General features: G+C 39.4%; 1 protein-coding gene across 1 annotated transcript in view; it reads right to left on the bottom strand.

Moving 5' to 3' along the window:
* Nucleotides 1-18116, bottom strand: part of STARD9 (StAR related lipid transfer domain containing 9) — a 127921-nt gene that overhangs the window by 71596 nt on the left and 38209 nt on the right.

Here is an 18116-nt window from a genome sequence, read left to right as displayed (position 1 = left end):
CATGTCACACAAACTCAGGGTCCCAAGACACCACACCGAGGGTCAGTTAAGCCCAGTAATTAGGGAGGAGTTTTCTCTGTGGGCCCCTTTTCTACATGCTGCCTCTTCAGACGGATCCTAGCAGCTGACTGGTTCTGCTGTCACTCACCTCTGTTGTGGTCAGTTTTAGTGAATCAGAAACAGCCAGGGGTCCTCCTGTGAAACCCCCTATACTTTGTGCAGTGTCTGAAAGTCCTGCTGGACTCTGTCAGGCAGACTTTGGCTCAGGATGAAACAGCCTGGCTTATAGGGAAGGCATAGCTTCCAGCTGAACCAGTCCTCAGCAGAATGCCGCACGGACATCTTCGTACACATCTGGTATGGTGAGCATTTACCCTTTGTACTGCTGCTGCTCAGCATCCAAATACTCTTCCTATTTGAGGGGGAATCTGATTATGTCAGTCCTGGTTGGAAGCAGGGCCCAGCCCTCCCTGAAGGAAGTCAAATAGTCCAGATAATCCTCTCCACCTCCTGGCGGCAAGAATGCGAACACGTGAAATGAGGCCCACCAACTAGGTGCTCGCCCTTGAATTTTCTAAGAATGACACAAAAACAAAGGAATAGTTGATAAATTCTCCATGTTGGCATCGAGAGTCCATCAGCACTGCATCCTGAACGTACAAGTGCCAAGTGTGGTGCTCAAATCAGACTATTCGGTGATATGGCTTTGCCTGGTTTCCCTTCTACCTAGGGGCCCACTGTTTCCTGCCCATTTTTCTACTTTCCTTAAATTCTGTGAATCTCCTGATATGGTTCCAAACTGGAATATGGTTCTTACTGTTCATAGCTGTGTGATCTTAAACAAGTTAGTTACACTTTGAAAGCCTCAAGTTCTTTTCCAGTAAAGTGGATATTTTGTATCTATATCACAGGTTTGTTGTGAAGATTAAGTGAGATAATACATGTAACTTGGGACCACAGCAACAAAGATAGGAGTTGCTGACCAAAGACTACACTACCCTATTCTGTTTTAGCAGCTACAGTTATGCTTCTTGACCAGTGAACTATTTATGTTTTGTTTGTTTTTTAGTGCTTCTAACATTCAGGCATAGGACCAAAATAACGCAGGGACTGGTGAAAGATTTGGACCTTGTACCATTCCCACCCCCTTCCCCAATCTCCCTCCCAGCTCTGTACTCGCCATTAATCCACTTCTATATTAGCAAAGCTGGAAATTGGGCAGAGTACTCTTTGCCTCCTGACATCTGTCTCGGTAAAATTCCCAGGGACTGAAGGAAGGAGGGGTCAATTCTCTTCACCAGACCACTTGAGTTGGTCGGCCACCCATTTACCAGTTGGAAATGTTCCACAAAACTCAACCTCTCTTTCTAGTGCTCCAGCAGAAAGTGGGAACAGAGGTGCAGACAGAGCAAGGCTACATCTAGTGAAAGTGTTATTTCGTCCCACTGCTCACACAGCAGAGCTAAATGAGCTCAGTGGATCGTGAAGGAAGACAATAGAATGTTACTTTGCCTATATCTTTATCCAAATTCAAATAATCACCTGGAGGTTTTATGAAAAACACCTTTGAAGATACCATTTTCACTCAGTAAAAGATGTGAACAAGCAAAACCAGTAGGCTCCAAACGTGGTATCAGTGGAAACTGTTACAATTCATTCTTCAAGAACTGTGAGGCTGGGACTTCCCTGGTGGCACAGTGGTTAAGAATCCGCCTGCCAATGCAGGGGACATGGGTTTGATCCCAGTCCAGGAAGATCCCACATGCCGCGGAGCAACTAAGCCCGTGTGCCACAACTAATGAGCCTGTGCTCTAGAGCCTGTAAACAACAACTACTGAGCCTGCATGCCACAACTACTGAAGCCTGAGCGCCTAGAGCTCGTGCTCCGCAACAAGGGAAGCCACTGCACTGAGAAGCCCGCCCACCACAACAAAGAATAGGTCCCACTTGCCACAACTAGAGAAAACCCATGCATAGCAACGAAGATCCAATGCAGCCAATCAATTAATAAATAAATAAATTTATTTAAAAAAAGAACTGTGGCGCTCAGCTCAACATAAATTCTAGGAAAAACCACAGCCCTAAATAGAGCACAACAGAGCCAGATGATACCGTGGTTCACTCTCACTGTGGTACTATAATGAAGCAGATGGAAACAGCTCAATATGAATACCAAGAACAGTTTGAAGGCTAAAATAAATCACCAAAAGGCAATCTAAAGATAGAGGGTCCAGTTCAGGAGGGAAGATAAGCAGTGTAACTTTGTTTTTTCTGGAATATAAGTAGAAGAAAGCATTCAATAGACAGGTTAATTTTATGTGACACAGCACTCTCAGTCTAAGTGTTCACCAGATAGGGGACAGTCCACTGGATGCTGCTGTATTGGGACTCACAACACCTGAAGCCCAAACCAAAATCCCTAGCAGTACCCATTTCCTAAGGGCAACTGAATTAGGAACGAGAATTTTTGATGTTCAACATCATATGTCATCAGGGTTGCAAATTAAAACAAGGAGATACCACCACACACATGTTAGAATGGCCAAAATCCAACACACTGACAACACCAAATGCTGACAAGGATATGGAGCAATAGGATCTCTCATTCATTGTTGGTGGGAATGCAGAATAGTTCAAAAACTTTGGAAGACATCTTGCCAGGTTTTTTTTGGTTTTTTGTTTTTGTGTTTTTTTTTCCTTACAGAATTAAACATATTATTCTTAACATACAATGCAGCAACCATGTTCCTTGGTATTTACCCAAAGGGGCTAAAAACTTATATCCACACAAAAAGTACACAGATATTTATAGAAGCTTTACTCATAATTGCCAAAACTTGGAAGCAACCAAGGTGTCCTTCAGTAGGTGAATCTGTAAACTGTGGTACATCCAGATGATGGGATATCGTGCTAGAAAGAAACGAGCTATCAAGCCATGAGAAAACATGGAGGAAACTTAAGTGTACATTACTAAGTGAAAAAAGCCAATCTGAAAAGGCTACATACTGTATGATTCCAACTATATGAATTTCTGGAAAAGGTTTAACTATGGAGACAGTAAAAAGATCAGTGTTTGCGAGGGGCTGGGGGAGGGACAGATGATAGGTGGAGTGCAGGGGATTTTTAGGGCACCGAAACTACTCTCTATGATACTATAATGGTGTACACATGTCATTATACATTTGTCAAACCCAAGAATGAACAAACCCAAGAATGAACCCTAACGTAAACTATGGACATTAGATGATACATCAGTCAACACAGATTCATCAACTGCAACAAATGTACCACAATAGTGTGCAATGTTGATAGTTTGGGGGTAGGAGGTATATGGGATCTCTCTGCACTCTGTGCTCAATTTTTCTATACACATAAAAATGCTCTAACAAATAAAGTCTATTTTTTAAAAAGACCCACAAGATAAATCTAAAGGAATAGAATTCCCTGATATCAGCGACATTTATCAGACATACCCTTCTCAAAACCAGTTAAAATCAACTGTGTCTCTGGAGATTTCATGATGACTGTTTCAGGTCCAAGAATAATGGTTGCTCTGTATTTTCCTAAAGGAACTTTTCACTGATAGATTTTGTTTGTTTGTTTGCTTGTTTTTGGTAGTTCTGTAGTTCCTTCTGTTATACACTATGTTCTCTAAGCCCCGAGTAGACTCATAATGACAATAAAAAAACAACTGTAACTTCAATTTAGGATAAAAAAGGGTTCAAAATGATGAAATAAGTGTTGATTTCAAATACAGCTATCAGAAATTGTTGGAACTTCCCTGGTGGTCCAGCTGGTAAGACTCCATGTTCCCACTGCAGGGGGCCTGGTTTCAATCCCTGGTCAAGGAACTAGATCCTGCATGCCACTACTAAGCGCTCACGTCACAACTAAGAGTCCGCATGCTGCAACTAAGAGTCCACATGCCTTAACTAAAAAAAGATCCCCTGTGCCGCAACTAAGACCCAGCGCAGGCTAAATAAATAAATATTTTTTAAAAATTTGCTGATGAGTGAGAAGAGGGACATTTCAAGGAGGGGAAAAAGTTAAAAAAAAAATTCTAAAAACTGTCTGTTAGTAGGAATCTTTAAACTGGAAAATAACTCTAGACAACTCTGGAAACTATTCAAACATATGTTTTCACTAATGCTGGTAGTTACTTAGGAAAAATCTCGAGTAACCCAGAGTGTACTTACTTTTCCTTCTCATCACACAGAGACAGTGAGGTACAGCTGATACTATTTGTGGATCTACTGACCCATTCTCTCTCCAAACTTGTGGCAGCAGTACAGAAAACTAGGGTTCCGGGCCTATTATTTGAAGAGAGCATTCATGTAAAAAATATAACAATGGGGCCTGGAGTTGAGGAAAGGGCTTAGAATGATCCGCTTTCCTCTAAACAGCTACACTTATAGTTTAATGGTTAAGAACACAAGCTTTGCAACTTAATAGATTCAAAACCTGGTTCCTGGGGCTAGTAACCTCCCCTCAGTTTCCTCACCTGTGAAATGGAGATTAAACAGTACCTAAAACTCACAGGGCTTCTGAAGGATTAACTGTATAAATACATGTAAAACTTTAAGAACAATGTCTGGCATAAAGTAAGCACTTTACTGTACTGTTTTTTTGTTGTTACTACGCTTTGTTTTTTCCATTTTTTGGTATAAGGACTACACAAAAGAGTAAACATTCTCTCTGGTACTCTCATGTACTTTTAAAAGAACCAAGTACTGTACTTATTTTGGAAAACAGATATCCAAATACACATACCATAGTTAATATGCCCCAACTTCACATAGATACCTTTTAAAAAACTACTTTCCATCCTATTAAATATTTATTTCTAAAAAAATCTTCACAAACCATTAAAATAAAAAAAATTTAAACTCTTTCTTCATATCTTATAGGTTTTGCTAGGGCCTAAGGATCATCCTTTCCCTTTTATAAATATGAAAATCAGGTACCTTAGAGACAGGTTACCTAGCCAATAAAATACATGAAGTTTTAAATTCTTAATATTTTCCCACAGAAAGGCTTCATACATTTCTTTTTTTATTTTCCAGGCTTTTAAAAAAACTGAGGTATAATTAACATAATATTGGTTTCAGGTATATAAGGTAATGATTCAACATTTCTATATATTGCAAAATGATCACCACAATAAATCTAGTTAACATCCATCACCACACAGTTACAAATCTTTTTCTCCAGCTGTGATCTTTCACGATCCACCCACCTAGCTACTTTCAAATATACAACACAGTATTATTAACTATAGTCACCATGCTGTACATCATATCCCCATGACTTATTTTATAACTGGAAATTTGTACCTTTTGACCCATACATTTCTATTATAAAATGGAATTGCTATTATAAACTATGATTTTCACATTGAAAAGAAATTCTTCACCAGTTTTTGTTATTTTGCCTAAGAGAAAACAGCTTTAAAATCTATGATGTATTCCATTTAAATGGATTTTAAACATTGCTATCTTTCTTGGTCTATAACTCCACTGTTAAAATAAAAGGCTTATACTAGAAGACTTTTTTCCCCTTCTAGTAACATTGCTACTTAATGCAGTAATAGATATCATCTTTATTGACAAGAATCAGTATTTGAGTATTCACCATGAGAATTATTCTTATAATGTTTTATTACCTAAATAAATATATTTAAAATAGAAAAAAACAGAAAATGCTGACAAAAATACTCCCACCATTTAGGGATAACCATCATTAACATTTTGCTGTGCAGCTTACTCTTTCAGACTTTTGTTCTGTTCCTAGATAATATTTAATGTCCCTTTCAGGTCCTAAATTCTCATGTAAATATAGTAATCAAGAACACTTGAGGGCTTCCTAGGTGGCACAGTTGTTAAGAATCCGCCTGCCAATGCAGGGGACACGGGTTCGATCCCTGCTCCAGGAAGATCCCACATGCCGCGGAGCAACTAAGCCCATGAGCCACAACTATTGAGCCTGCACTTTAGAGCCCGTGAGCCACAACTATTGAGCCCATGTGCTGCAACTACTGAAGCCCACGTGCCTAGAGCCTGTGCTCAACAAGAGAAGCCACGGCAATGAGGAGCCCGCACATGACAACGAAGAGTAGCCCCACTCACTGCAACTAAAAGAAAGCCCGCACACAGCAAAAAAAGACCCAACATAGCCAATAAAATAAACAAATAAATAAAATAAATTTATATTAAAAAAAAAAAGAACACTTGAATACAGGAGACTTCCCTGGTGGTGCAGTGGTTAAGAATCCACCTGCTAATGAAGGGAACATGGGTTCAAGCCTTGGTCTGGGAAGATGCCACATGCCACAAAGCAACTAAGCCTGTGCACCACAACTACTGAGCCTGTGCTCTAGAGCCTGCAAGTCACAACTACTGAAGCCCACATGCCACAAGTACTGAAGCCTGCATGCCTAGAGCCTGTGCTCCCAACAAAAGAAGCCAGTGCAATGAGAAGCCCATATACCGCAAAGAAGAGTAGCCCCCACTTGCCACAATTAGAGACCGGCGCTCAGCAATGAAGACCCAAACACAGCAAAAATAACAACAACAACAACAATAATAATAATAATGTTTTAAAAATTTTTAAAAAGAATACTTTAATACAATGAGCATATCAACTGAACCCAGTTTTTTATTTTTTATTTTACTATAGTTATTTGTGATATTCATAAGCACAGTTTTCCCTATATTTGTACTTAGACAACTTAATATTTTAATTTAAAATTCTATTTAATTTCTCAGTAGGAAAGTATGCTATAGCCCCACCCATCAGGTATCCAAGTCTATCTAAGCCATAGCCCAGGCCCCACTGTCCACCTGGCTATAGCTTACCCAAAGAGCAAACAAGGTATCTAGGGAGGGAAAGAAAGCCTCATCTGTGCCAGCTCTGCCAAAACAACCCCACAAAGTATCAGGAAATGCTGTCCACTCTTTATAAATGTCAGGCTAGTCCCATAACACCACTGCAGGTCGTTGATCTTTGGGTCTCTGCCGAGTATAAATTTTCACAGTCCATTCTCACTGTAAGCCCGGCGAGGGGTTAATCAACATCACTTGGGTCCTGTCCCTGGTTTTTTTGTAGCAGATTTTTCCAGAGAAAACAAGCAACAGACTATATTTGACTTTGACAGATGAAACTAGATTTCCTATTTGGTTTCTCCATTTTACACTGTGAACTACAGAGAGATTTATTAACCATATTTATTCACATTTAAAATATATATATATATAAATCTTTACAATGTATACCATGGAAATTGTTGCTTAAACAGTTTCCAAGGAACGGGAGGAGAAAGAAACTATAACAGAAATTCTGAAATGCAGGTAAACATAAACAAGGCCAACCAGAACCTATGCCATACACACCCACTGAGGAGTAAGAAGAATCATTATTCTCAAAGAAACTAGTCTTTCTTTTTCTTATTTTTAATGACTTTTCAAATTTTTATATAATTTTAAAGGTTACATTCCATTTACAGTTATTACAAAATATTGGCTATATTTCCCATGTTGTACAATATATCCTTGTAGCTTATCTTACACCCAATAGTTTGTACCTCCCATTCCGCCACTCCTATATCCCCCTCCCATAACCACTAATTTGTTCTCTATATCTGTGAGTCTGCTTCTTTTTTTTATTATATTGAAAGAAACCAGTCTTGAGATGGGCAGATCCCAGAACTGGATTTCTCTTCATCTCAGGTAGCAAGTGTTTATTAAATTCCTAACAGGGACCTAGCACTGCATGGTCGCTATGGGAGATTTGGAAGACATTTGAAACACTGTCAAGATCTACAATGATCATAGAGTTAGTAAAAAGTTCATTACTTCTACACAGTAGAATATGAATGAAGGGTAGATAAATATTACATTTGGAAAAGGAAAAACAACTGTGGGCTGGGGTTGAAAAATCTTCATAGCAGAGGTGGCACTCAACCTGTGTCTTAAGCTTGCTTTCAGATAAGTCCCTTCTTTAAATAATGTCCCCCAGATAGAGGCCTTCTCTCTTAAGTTAGGGTGTACCACCACAAAATCTAAAACATATCCTTGTCATTTCAATCCTTCAGGAAGTCAGAGTTCTGGGTGGAACAACAGAACAACTAGGTCACTTTACTCTCCCTGAAAAATCTTCGAACATCCACTTGCCATCTCTTAATACCTGGCTGTCAACTGTGGAAAATTCATGCCAAGGACCAAAGATCTCCCACCTTAGGAATAACAAATATCCAGGCAAATAACCCTAGAAACAGCCAAACAAATCTCTCCCTCATTCCTTAATTGAAGTTATTACTTTTATTTGAACAAGGAAGTATGGCACAAAAAGGACAGACATTGGGACTTCCTAGGTGGCACAGTGGTTAAGAATCCACCTGCCAATGCAGGGGACATGGGTTCAATTCCTGGTCCAGGAAGATCCCACATGCCACAGAACAACTAAACCCATGAGTCACAACTACTGAGCCTGCACTCTAGAGCCCGTGTGCCACAACTACTGAAACTCGCACACCTAGAGCCCGTGCTCCACAACAAGAGAAGTCACCACAATAAGAAGCCCACTCACTGCAATGAAAAGTAGCCTCCACTCTCCACAACTAGAGAAAGCCCGCGTGCAGCAATGGAGACCCAACTCGGCCAATAAATAAATAAATAAATTAAAAAAAAAAAAAAAGGACAGACATTAGCAGCTCTCTGTTCTTAGCCTCAATTAAAGAGGCCCATTATAGGGACTTCCTAGGTGGTGCAGTGGTAAAGAATCTGCCTGCCAATGCAGGGGACACGGGTTCAAGCCCTACCCTGGGAAGATTCCACATGCCACGGAGCAACTAAGCCCATGCGCCACAACTATTGAGTCTGTGCTCTAGAGCCCGTGAGCCACAACTACTGAGCCCATGTGCTGCAATTATTGAAGCCCACGTGCCTAGGGCCTGTGCTCCACAACAAGAGGAGCCACTACAATGAGGAGCCTATGCCCCACAATGAAGAGTAGCCCCCGCTCGCAGTAACTAGAGAAAGCCTGTGTGCAGCAACGAAGACCCAACGCAGCCAATAAATAAAATAAATAAATTTATATTAAAAAAAAAAGAGGTCCACTATAGAGGCAATGGTCCATTCCCATGATGCAACCTTTCAGTAGTATGAGAATATCACTCCCTAAAATGAAAATTACTCTATGGCTGGATATAACAGGGTCTTTCTAGGATCTTCTGCTTGGGTTTTATACGCTTGCCCTCTTCTCACAACCCCCCAAAAGCTAAATGATCCATGAGCTCCCACCTATAGAGGGAAGAAGGGGAGACAGAAGGGCTGCAATTTTCTTAATCATGACACCAGTGGCACAGTGGTTACGAATCCACCTGCCAATGCTGGGGACATAGGTTCGATCCTTGGTCCGGGAAGTTCCCACATGCCGCAGAGCAACTAAGCCTGCGTGCCACAACTACTGAGCCTGCACGCCTAGAACCCGTGCTCCACAACAAGAGGAGCTACCGCACTGAGAAGCCCGCACACCACATGAAGAGTAGCCCCCACTCTCCACAACTAGAGAAAGCCCGCACACAGCAAAGAAGACCCAATGCAGAAAAAAAAAAGATAACAAATAAAATTTAAAAAATTAAAAGAACATTGATTTTTAAAAATGTACTTTAAGGAAACGCACACTCAAGTATCTGGGGCAACTGGGTATTAGGTTGGCAACTTTTAAATGGTTCAGGAAAAAAAATTTTCTGAATGTACTCTCATCTTCTCTGTAAATTTGTGATCATTTCAAAAAAAATTTTAAGTTTAATAAAAAGATGTAAGGAAAAATACAACAGAAAGCACCCTGGATTCTGAATCAGGCCTGGGTTCCTACAGATACCAGCACAGCCACTTACTAGCTGTGTGACCTAGTGTGAGTCACCTCTGTGTTTCCTTTTTCCTCATCAGTAAAATGGGGATGACATTTATTGTAAACAGTTTACTGTAAAAATCAAACGAAGTGAAATATGAGAAAACACTTAACACATGAAAATGCTAATGAAGCATAAGATATTTATTTTGCAGTTCTATTGAACCAAATTAAAAAATAACCACCATAAAGATAAAATGAAAAGTACAATAGGTACAAAAAACACGTTGTGGCACTATATCAATCAGGGTCTGAGTAGAAACAGGTGGTATATGTAAATTAGAATCATTCAAGTTTAATTAAGTAAAAAGATTATTCACAAAGGTGTGGGTGTGGAGTAGGAAAACCACAAGGGACAGTGGAGTAACCTGAAACCAGTATCTGGAAATTTGACACCTCAGAGCCAAAATGGACTCCAGGGTCAAGGGGGGGAAAAGTTCAGCAAAACCTGGAAGGAGACAACATGCAGAGAGTGCCACCTTGAGAGGAGCTGGGATGTAAGTTAGAGGATAAGCCAATCCCACAGGAGGAAATTTCTCCCTCTGATCTGCTAGAGCTCTCCACTGTTCAACCCCAACTCAAGCCAGAGGGCAAGGGAGGCCATTGATTAGTCCAACAGGTCAGCTCTTGGGGATAGAAAAAGGTAAAAATTGTTGAAGAGTTGATCTGGAAGGGCAAAAGGAAGATATTCAACAGAACTTAAAAAGGAAAGAGAATGCTAGCTGAAGAAGCAGGGAAGACTTCATGAAACAGGGAACATCTGAAGCGGGCCTCAAGCCATGAGTAGGATTTTAATTATTAGGCTGATTATCGAGGCAGTATCAATAACACATGTAAAGCTGTGAGTAATGAAAATGCACTGCTGTCCAAGCGAAACTTTCGAAAATCACATATGTTGCAAGATAAGACTAAATACTGGGGTCATGTGAAGGATGAGGTTTTCTTTTCTTTCATTTTTTAAAAATTGAGGTATATGGGACTTCCCTGGCAGTCCAGTAGTTACAACTCCATGCTTCCACTGCAGGGGGCATGGGTTTGATCCCTGGTTGGGGAAGTAGGATGCTGCATGGCATGCAGAGAGACCAAAAAAAAAAAAAAAAAAATTCAAGTATAGCTGATTTACAATATCATATTAGTTTCAGGTGTACAACATAGTGATTCAAAACTTTTACAGGTTATACTTCAAAGTTATTATAAAATATTGGCTATATTCCCTGTGCTATACAATATAACCTTGTAGCTTACTTATTTTATACATAGTAGTTTGTACCTCTTAATCCTCTACTTCTATCTTGCCCCTCCCCTCTCCCCACTGGTGACCGCTAGTTTGTTCTCTATATCTGTCAGTTTGTTTCTGTTTTGTTATATTCATTAGTCTGTTTTATTTTTTAGGTTCCACATATAAGTGATAATGTACAGTATTTGTCTTTCTCTTATTTTGCTAAGCATAATATCCTCCAGGTCCATCCATGTTGTTTCAAATGGCAAGATTTCATTCTTTTTTTTTAATGACTGAGTAGTATTCCATTGTGTGTGTGTGTGTGTGTGTGTGTGTGTGTATACATATCACATCTTCTTTATCCATTCATCTGTTGATGGATGCCTAGGTTGCTTCCATATCTTGGCTAGCATAAATAATGCTTCTTATGAACACTGAAGTGCATGCATCTTTTCAAATTAGTGTTTTCATTTTCTTTGAATATATACCCAGGAGTGGAATACTGGATGATATGGTAATTCTACTTTTAGTTCTTTGAAGAATCTCCATACTGTTTTCCATAGTGGCTGCACCAATTTACATTCCCACCAACAGTGTACAAGCATTCCCTTTTCTCCACAACCTCACCAACACTTGTTATATGTGGTCATTGATGACAGTCATCCTGACAGGTGTGAGGTGATATCTCATTGTGGTTTTGAGTTGCATTTCTCTGATGATTAGTGATGTTAAGCATCTTTTCATGTGCCATTGGCCATCTGTATGTCTTTGGGAAAATGTCTATTCAGGTCTTTTGCTCATTTTTTAATCAGGTTGTTTTTTTGTTTGTTTTATATTGAGTTGTATGAGATGTTTATATATTTTGGGTGTTAACCCCTTATTGGTCATATCATTTGCAAATATTTTCTCTCACTCAATAGGTTGTATTTTCATCTTGTCAATGGTTTCCTTTGCTATGCAAAAGCTTTTAAATTTAATTTGCTACCATTTGTTTATTTTTGCTTTTGTTTCCTTTGCCTTAGAATACAGATCAAAAAAATAGTGTGGACTTCCTAGGTGGCACAGTGGTAAAGAATCCGCCTGCCACTGCAGGGGTCATGGGTTCGAGCCCTGACCTGGGAAGATTCCACATGCCATGGAGCAACTAAGCCCGTGCACCACAACTATTGAACCTGTGCTCTAGAGCCCATGAGCCACAACTATTGAGCCCATGTGCCACAACTACTGAAGCCCATGCACCTAGAGCCCATGCTCCACAACAAGAGAAGCCACTACAATGAGAAGCCTATGCACCATAATGAAGAGTAGCCCCCACTCACAGCAACTAGAGAAAGCCCGTGAGCAGCAATGAAGACCCAACGCAGCCAATAAATAAATTAAACAAATAAATTTAAAAAAATATTGCTATGATTTATGTCAAAGAGTGTTTTGCCTCTGTTTTCTTCTAGGAGTTTTATGGTTTCTGGTCTTAAATTTAGGTCTTTAGGGACTTCCCTGGTGGTCCAGTGGTAAAGAACACCCAGGTGACGCAGGTTCAATCACTGTTTGGGGAACTAAGATCCCACATGCCACAGGGCTACTAAGCCCACATGCCACAATTACTGAGCCTGCATGCCTCAATTAGACAGTGTGCTACAAACTACAGAGCCCATGCTCTCTGGAGCCTGTGCACCACAACTAGAGTCCACACACTCTAGAGCCAGCACACCACAACTAGAGAGAAAAAACAAAACAAAAGCCCGCACGCCACAACTAGAGAGAAGTCTGTGCACCTCAAAGAAGAGCCTGCCGGCACACCGCAATGAAAGATCCCATATGCCACGATGAAGATCCCATGTGCTGCAACTAAAACCCGATGCAGCCATAAATAAATAAATGAACACACCCCCCCCAAAAAAAAACCCCCAAAACTTAGGTCTTTAATCCATTTTGAAGTGGTTTTTTTTTTGTATATGGTGTGAGAAAATATTCTAATTTCATTCTTTTACATGTAGCTGTCCAGTTTCTTCATCACCACTTACTGAAGAGACTGTCTCTTCCCCATTGTATATTATTGCCTCCTTTGTCATAGATTAATCATAAGTGTGTGGGTTTATTTCTAGGCTCTCTATTCTGTTCCATTGATCTGTGTGTCTGTTTTTGTACCAGCACCATACTGTTTTGATTACTGTAGCTTTGTAGTATAGTCAGTAATCAGGATGCATGATACCTCTAGCTCTGTTCTTTCTCTCAAAATTGCTTTGGCTATTTGGGGTCTTTTGTGTTTCCATACAAATTTTACAACGATTTATTCTAAATAGTTCTATGAAAATGCCATTGGTATTCTGATAGGGATTGTGCTGACTCTGTAGATTGCCTTGGGTAGTAAGGTCATTTTAACAATATTAATTTTTCCAATCCATGAACATGATATATCTTTCCACCTGTTTGTGTCATCTTCCATTTCTTTCATCAGTGTCTTATAGCTTTCCACGTACAGGTCTTTCACTTTCTCCATTAGGTTTTCTCCTAGTTAAATTACTTCATTCTTTTTGAAGTGATGGTAAATGGGATATTTTTCTTAATTTCTCTTTCTGATAGTTTCTTTTTAGTGTATAGAAATGCAACAGATTTCTGTATATTAATTTTGTGTCCTCCAACTTTACCAAATTCATTGATGAGCTCTAGTAGTTTTTTTGGTGGCATCTTTAGGATTTTCTATGTACAGTATCATGTCATCTGCAAACAGTGACAGTTTTACTTCTTCCTTTCCAATTTAGATTCCTTTTATTTCTTTTTCTTGTTTGATTGCTATGACTAGGACTTCCAACACTGTTGAATAAAAGTGGCAAGAGTGGGCATTCATGTCTTACTGCTGATCCCAGAGTAAATGCTTCAGGTTTTCACCATTTAGGATGATGTTAGCTGTGGGCTTGTCATATATGGCCTTTATTATGTTGAGGTATGTTCCCTCTATACCCACTGTGTGGAGTTTTTATCGTAAATGAATGCTGAATTTTGTTAAAAGCTTTTTCTGCATGTATTGAAGTGATCATATGGTTTTTATTCACACATTGTCTTATTGACTTTCTCCACATCTTCCTTTAGTTCTCTGAGCATTTTTAGGACAGTTAAAAGTCTGTGTCTAGTATATCTGCCTTTAGGTCCTTTTCGGGGGTGGTTTCTGTTGATTAATTTTTTCCTTTACATGGGCCATACTTTCATGTTTCTTTGTATTGTGATTTTTTCTGTTGTTGAAAACTGGACATGTGAATCTAATAATGTAGTAACTCTGGAAATCAGATTCTTCCCTTTCTCTAGCATATGTAGTCTCTTGTTATTATTTTCATTTATTGTTTTTGTGTTTTTGATTGTTGTAGGCTTTCTCTGTGCTAAGGATAAGATAGAGGTGTAAAGCTAAAGTATTCTCAGGTCTTTTCCAAGCTATTCCCTGGGCATGAATGATCACTTTCTAATTTTCCCTGTGTGCTTTGTTGTTTTTGAATGTCCTGGTCATAAATGTCTGGCTCCCAAAAGGAGAAAAAGAGAAAAGTGAAGTGGGGTAGGGGTGGGGTGAAGGGGTGCTAGCCCTTTAAACCTCCTGGAAGTCACTTCAGCAGGATGGAGAGGGACTTGGAGAAAGGTGCAACAACAATGGCTGCCTATCTCTTCGTCTGCACTTCTGTGATCAGAAGCAGCAATTAGCTATCGGAGCACATAACTGATATTCGGAAAGCAGGGTTCTTTTGCCCACACTGACTTCTGCTGGCTATGTGCCAGATGCTCCAGGACCAGTGCACAGCTGCCTGTCCCTTGGTTGGGAATAGGGAATAGGTGGCTGCTACTATGCTAAGAGCTGAAATTAACTTCGATTTATCTTCCAAGTCTTCCTCTGGAAGTGGCAAGCCTTCAATAGACTCCAGAGTCCCAAAACAGTTACTTAAGATGGATTCTGTCAGTGCAATTGTTATCTAGGTGGAAAGACAGATTTCTGCTTTCTTCCTAGAATCCTCACCTTCCTAATGATTGTCTAAAATACAAATTAGTACCCTCATATTTCCCTACTGAAAGCTGTCTATATTTAAGTACATAGGAATCTCTTTCATTCTTGAATCCATTAACTAAGATGCACCCAAATTATCACCCTATAGATGTACTTTTAATTTTTTGAAAAATATAAGTATGTGAAATAATATTAATCTAAACAGAGACTCTAACAAAATCATATGAAATTATTTACTCAACCAATATTGTAAAATGCCTACTAAAGCAAAATACTATGCTATGCACTATTCCTATTGTTTAAGGATGATTGTAAGGATTACTTGGTACAAGGAATACTTCAATAGAAGAGCTTTATTCAACAAACAGTTCATATAACTCAACAACAACAGCAAAAAACAAACAACCCAATTGGAAAGTGGACAGAAAACCTCAGGAGACATTTCTCCAAAGAAGAAATACATATGGCCAATAGGCACATGAAAAGATGCTAAACATCACTAATTATTACAGAAATGCAAGTCAAAACTACAATGAAGTACTACCTCACACCAGTCAGAATGGCCATCATTAAAAAGTGTACAAATAACAAATGCTGGAGAGGGTGTGGAGAAAAGGGAACCCTCCTACACTGTTGGTGGGAATGTAAGTTGGTAGAGCCACTGTCGAAAACGGTATGGAGGTTCCTCAAAAAACTGAAAATAAAATTACCATATAATCCAGCAATCCCACTCCTGGGCATATATCCAGACAAAACTATAATTCAAAAAGATACATGCACCCCTATGTTCATAGCAGCACTATTCACAATAGCCAAGACACTACTGAAACAACCTAAATGTCCACCAACAGATGAATGGATAAAGATGTGGTACAGATATACAATGGAGTACTACTCAGTAGTAAAAAAAAGAATGAAATAATGCCATCTGCAGCAGCACGGATGCAACGTAGAGATTATTATACTAAGTAAAGAAAGTCAGAAAAAGAAAGATAAATACCATATGATATCACATTTATGTGGAATCTAAAATATGACATGAACCTGTCTATGAAACAGAAATAGAATCATGGACATAGAGAACAGACTCACGGTTGCCAAGGGAGAGGGGTTGGGTGGGGATGGAGTGAGAGGTTGGGGTTAGCAGATGTAAGCTTTTATATATAGAATGGATAAACAACAAAAACAACAAGGTCCTACTGTATAGCACAGAGAACTATACTCAATATCCCATGATAAACCATAAAGGAAAAGCATATTTTAAAAACAATGTGTGTGTGTGTATATATATATCTGAATCACTATGCCATATAGCAATAATTAACACAACATTGTAAATCAACTATACTTCAATTTTTTTTTAAAGTGCTTTATTTAAAAAACAGAGTTTTCAAGAAATCTTACGATTTGTATGGAAATGCAAAAGACCCTGAATAGCCAAAGCAATCTTGAGAAGGAAAAATGGAGTTGGTGGAATCAGGCTTCCTGACTTCAAACTATACTACAAGGCCATAGTGATCAAGACAGTATGGTACTGGCACAAAAACAGAAAGGAAGACCAATGGAATAGAATAGAGAACTCAGAAGTAAGCCCAAACACATATGGGCACCTTATCTTTGACAAAGGAGGCACAAATATACAATGCAAAAAAGACAGCCTCTTCAATAAGTGGTGCTGGGAAAATTGGACAGCAACATGGAAAAGAATGAAATGAGAACACTTCCTAACACCATACACAAAAATAAACTCAAAATGGATTAAAGACCTACATGTAAGGCCAGATACTATAAAACTCCTAGAGGAAAACATAGGCAGAACACTCTATGACGTACATCAAAGCAAGATCCTTTCTGACCCACCTCCTAGAATCATGGAAATAAAATTAAGAATAAACAAATGGGACCTCATGAAACTTAAAAGCTTTTGCACAGCAAAAGAAACCATAAACAAGACTAGAAGGCAACCCTCAGAAAGGGAAAAAATAGTTGCCTACGAAACAACGGACAAAGGATTAACCTCCAAAATATACAAGCAGCTCATGCAGCTTAATACCAAAAAAGCAAATAACCCAATCCACAAATGGGCGGAAGACCTAAATAGACATTTCTCCAAAGAAGACATACAGACAGCCAACAAACACATGAAAAGATGCTCAACATCACTAATCATTAGAGAAATGCAAGTCAAAGCCACAATGAGGTATCACCTCACACCAATCAGAATGGCCATCATCACAAAATATGGAAACCATAAATGTTGGAGAGGGTGTGGAGAAAAGGGAACTCTCCTGCACTGTTGGTGAGAATGTAAGTTGGTACAGCCACTATGGAAAACAATTTGGAGGTTCCTTAAAAAACTACAAATAGAACTACCATATGATCCAGTAATCCCACTCCTGGGCATATACCCAAAGAAAACCACAATCCCAAAAGAAACATGTGCCATAATGTTTATTGCAGCACTATTTACAATAGCCAGGACATGGAAGCAACCTAAATGCCCATCAACAAATGAATGGATCAAGAAGATGTGGCATATATATACAATGGAATATTACTCAGCTATAAAAAGGGATGAGATGGAGCTATATGTCATGAGGTGGATAGACCTAGAGTCTGTCATACAGAGTGAAGTAAGTCAGAAAGAGAAAGACAAATATTGTATGCTAACTCACATATACGGAATCTAAAAATGGTACTGATGAACTCAGTGACAAGACAAGAACAAGGATGCAGATGCAGAGAATGGACTGGAGAACTCGAGGTTTGGGGGGGTGGGGGTGAAGGGCAAGCTGAGACGAAGTGAGAGAGTAGCACAGACATATATATACTACCAACTGTAAAATAGATAGCCAGTGGGAAGTTGTTGTATAACAAAGGGAGTTCAACTCGAGGATGGAAGATGCCTTAGAGGAGTGGGACGGGGAGGGTGGGGGGACTCGAGGGAGGGTGGGGGGGGGGAGTCGAGGGAGGGAGGGAATACGAGGATATGTGTATAAATACAGA

This window comes from Hippopotamus amphibius, chromosome 2, assembly GCF_030028045.1.
Source record: "Hippopotamus amphibius kiboko isolate mHipAmp2 chromosome 2, mHipAmp2.hap2, whole genome shotgun sequence".
Lineage (NCBI taxonomy): Eukaryota > Metazoa > Chordata > Mammalia > Artiodactyla > Hippopotamidae > Hippopotamus > Hippopotamus amphibius.
The sequence above is the reverse complement of the archived record's forward strand: the minus strand, read 5'-3'. Positions and strand labels throughout refer to the sequence as shown.